Here is a 4,377-nt window from a genome sequence, read left to right as displayed (position 1 = left end):
GAAAAGAGAATGATGACAGCTATACTTTCCAGGGACAACAGCGCCTTGATCTAGAATAGAGACCTTCAGTAGAACTGATATTCCCTTGACCTCTTCCCCGCTCTCATTTTCTTACACCATCAACAGAATTGCAAACAGCTAAAAATGAAGATTACATTGATATTTATTGCTGCAAAACCGTTATCTTGAGAAAACAATGGTGAATAGAGTAAGGAGAAGAGCTGTCTCAGCACCATCATTACCCACAGCCCTTCTGCAAGATGTAATCTTCACTATAGGACAACAGCAGTATGTTCCAAGACTGTGAACTACAGTGACTACAATGGGGTAGAGGGCTTTACAATGGACTCTCATTTCTCAGGCAGGAGAGGCCTTCTGATTATACTTAGAATGGAGTTAGGAACTGAAGAAAGAAAAGGCCAAACATTCACACCACTTCTTCAGTGAAACCCAGTAGCAGTGCATGGGTGTATTTTGAAAAATAAAGGGTATTCTTTTTCTTCCTTCCGTCCTCCCTTCTTCCCTCCCCCTTTCTTTCTTCCTTCCTTCCTTTCTTTCTTTCTTTCTTTCTTTCTTTCTTTCTTTCTTTCTTTCTTTCTTTCTTTCTTTCTTTCTTTCTTTCTTTCTCTCTCTCTCCTTTTTTTCATTCACTCATTCATAAAATATTTATTGACCACTTACCAGGAGTCAGAGGAACAAAGGAAATGGTGATTTTTCCATCTTCAGCCATCAGTTACTGCAGTCCTGGGGTTGTCTTCTGTGTCCCAGGAAGCCGTGGGGTGGCCAGCACCAAAGTGAACAGTAGCTCATGGTGGCACTAGAAGAGCAGAGGAACACATGAACTGGACTGGATATGAGTCAACCTCCCTTTTTACTAAAAAAAACAAATCCTCTCCCCAAAAGAGGGGTTTACTAACCCAAATGGATTTTTAAAGAATCAGTCTGGGGTGATTAATTTTTTATGAGAGATTGCAGAAAGACTCATGTACTATGCATTATTTAGCAAAGGATGGCCACATTTTAAAAATGATTATTGGATACATATTGCACATAAAAAATAAACTATTTTTTTAGGAAAGTTATGTGGCATAGCATTGAATATTGGGTGTCAGAGAAGTGGAACTATCTGTATTTTTACTTCCAACTTATTTGTCACCAAAGCCAATTCTGAAATAAAAGATCTATGGTTGTTTCTTTTGATGTTGCATAGAGAGAACTTTCCCCAAAATTACAGGTGGCTTAGTGTGTAGGCAGTGCAGTCATGAGTGTTTTAGTTAATGTATGGTTTGTTTTGCAAAGACTTTTGCACATTTAAAAGAAATGTTCATGAATTTCCAAATGCCATGTTTGCTGTAGCAAGACATTTAGAGCAATCGTTACCTCCAGCTGTGATTTCCATCTTCCCCACCACTGCTCCCTGTGTGTGCTTCTTTTTTATTCGACAGACTTTCTGCATTTTTAGCCACCCTGACAATAATTATGTAGTTGGTGAGCAGCAACCATTAAGTTTAGGTGCATTTAGTTCCTACTTAGTCCCAGTTATATGATCACGAAGCACTTCAAGAAGTAAAACAAAATCAAGCATTATGACAATATAAAACCGAGAATTTAAATGAAACAAGGAAAAGAAGTTATTCTGAGTGAAGTACAAGATAAAACACATCTTTTATGCGGTTCTTTTTGAATGTAATAAGTTACCTTAGAACAAATTATTTGAAAATAATTTATGAAATTACCATCAGAACACATATCTATAAGCTATAGCAAAGACTTTGTGAGATTTTTTAAATCTTCTGAATCTTTTTCTTTCTTAAATATTAAAACATTTTACCTTTTTTCAGGCGGCGGGGAAGATGGCGGACATTCAGGTGGAGAGTGTCTACCAAAAGCAATCGACGATCTTTCAAAATAAGGAGAGGGTTCTGCTTGGAGAAACTGGCAAGGAGAAGCTCCCGCATAACTACGGGAACCCTGGTCTGGGCTTCAAGACACCGAAGGAGGCCATCGAGGGCACCTACAATGACAAGAAATGCCCTTTTACTGGTAATGTTGCCGTCCAAGGGTGGATCCTGTCTGGCGTGGTGACCAAGGTAAAGATGCAGAGAACCCTTGTCATCCGCTAAGACTACCTCCACTGCATCCGAAAGGACAACCGCTTCGAGAAGCGCCACAAGAACGTATCCGTGCATCTTTCCCCCTGCTTCAGGGACGTCCAGATCGGCCACACTGTCACAGTGGGCGAGTCCCCTCCCCTAAGCAAGACGGTGTGCTTCAAGGTGCTCCAGGTGACCAAAGCTGCCGGCACCAAGAAGCAGTTCCAGAAGTTCTGAGACTGGACCCCTGCCCACTGCCCCAAACAAAGTAAAGTTATTTTCCCAGCCAAACAAAACAAAACAAAACAAAAACATTTTAGCAATATTGTCTCAAAATAGAGTTACTATCCAGTAACTCCACAGAGGGGTTTTCTTTTTTTTCCTCTGTAGGATCTCAGAGTGCATATTATCCCATTTTAAGACTCCATTCAACGTGTTCTTTATAACAGGTTGTTTAGGAATAAAACACAATTAATGTAGAATGGCATCTAAATTATATTCTGCTTGAAATGAGCAAATAAAGTCAGAAGATTAATATATTAAAACTGTATACCAATGTCTTCAGCAGGCATAATGTGTATATATATACATATATACATTTATGTGTGTGTATATACATATATACACATATATACATATATATTTAATTTTTTTAGCTGACATTTTTGGGATCTAGACATAGCTAATCAAGCTAGACATAGCTGATTCTAGTAAGAGTTATTTCCTTACTTTTCACTGCATTGTTTTGGTAGAAATATCTTAATGGAAACTCTTAATAAGAAAAACAACAGGTAGTATCTTTTAATTCATCAAATTCCAAATTATCTTAGAGTTGTGAGAATGCATATGATGTACACACACAAAGATTTTTCTTCCAAAAACATTAGACCTACTTTTCAAGTGTCAAATGAGATGGCAGACCTAGGTTATTTCTCAACTCCCTAAGTTAGGAATTTGGAATTTGTGAATTAAAAAATACTACCTTTTGTTTTTCTTATTAAAAGTTTCCATTAAAATACTTCTACAAAAATGCAGTGAAAAGTAAGGAAATAATTATTACTAGGATCAGCTCCCAAAACTGTAAGCTCAAAACAAGTCTGGCTCCATTATACAGCACTAGGTTACATATAATTCAGATGTCAAACAGATAGAGTCAAAAAACACATATACATATTTTATTAGATATTAGGATTACAAAAACACAGCTTTGGAAAAAGGAGGATGGAAAATAAAACAAGATTACCTTCGTATCTCAGCAGTTAAAAATCGTGGAGAAATTTCATGGGAACAAATGTGATCTTGAATTGTATATTTCTATTAATAGTAGAATATATATTTTTTGAAGTTTGGGATTAGGAGATAGTCCAGAGCACAAAATGGAGAGAAGCTGCTTCGTTTGCCACATTAGGATTGTATAGGAAGCACCTGAACTTGGCAATGACTCTTTGCAATTAAGTGACATAAGAAAATATATTAATCCGGTCAAGATTTTGCAACATTTTTGAGAAATCTGAGCCCGTTGTACCAAAATGCTCATTATTTACCAGGCACCTTTCCAACCATAATACAGCAGAATTTTCTTCTTCTGAGCTCTTTCTCAATGGCTACAGAGAATTGGCTGAATAGAAAATGATGGGAGAAATCAAAATGAGATCAGAGCTGAGCAATAGTTATTGAACCATTTTTTAATGGGAGCCAACATGTGATCCATGAAAACTTTATCTTTAACCCATAATGATGACCTCTTTATATCAACCATCTCTACTATCCTTTATTATATTTATATGTACTTGTAACTTTCTAGAATTTAATTATGGTTGACCTGTGCTCCCTTTTAGACATGAGGAGTTCCATTTTCTTGTTGGTCCCATTACCTTTTTATTGTGATCTCATTTTTATGAGTAAATCCTTCATGGGCAACAGTCACAATTCAAAGCACTGTACATTAAACTCTTATCTCCTATAGTTATAACGCTGTGAGTAGGGTAATTCACTCTTGGAAACCCACTTTACACCAAAAAATACCAAAACTGATTAGAGAGAGAAAACAAACATGAATAGAGAGAAAATAGTTAGAAATATGTTTTATAAACATGTTTTAAATATATAAAATCAACCAAAGTACAATAAAATCTAGCCTCAAAATGCTTTCTTTCTTTTTTTTCTTTGTAAATATCACTTATTTTCTTACTCCAATGTACATTCAAAATTTAGAACCATCCATCTTTAAATTTCTGTTGCTGATTTCTATTACTGATATACATAAAAACCACAGAAAATCTCT

At 36.1% G+C, this 4,377-nt stretch overlaps 1 pseudogene across 1 annotated transcript; it reads left to right on the top strand.

Moving 5' to 3' along the window:
- The first annotated feature begins 590 nt into the window (after positions 1–590).
- Positions 591–2,834, top strand: LOC309660535 (small ribosomal subunit protein uS17 pseudogene; annotated as a pseudogene). The gene has a single exon. The product of its transcript is annotated as a small ribosomal subunit protein uS17 pseudogene (transcript).
- The last annotated feature ends 1,543 nt before the right edge of the window (positions 2,835–4,377 follow it).

The sequence above is a fragment of the Balaenoptera physalus genome (assembly GCF_965194825.1).
Source record: "Balaenoptera physalus genome assembly, chromosome: 4".
NCBI classification, from domain to species: Eukaryota; Metazoa; Chordata; class Mammalia; order Artiodactyla; family Balaenopteridae; genus Balaenoptera; species Balaenoptera physalus.
The sequence above is the reverse complement of the archived record's forward strand: the minus strand, read 5'-3'. Positions and strand labels throughout refer to the sequence as shown.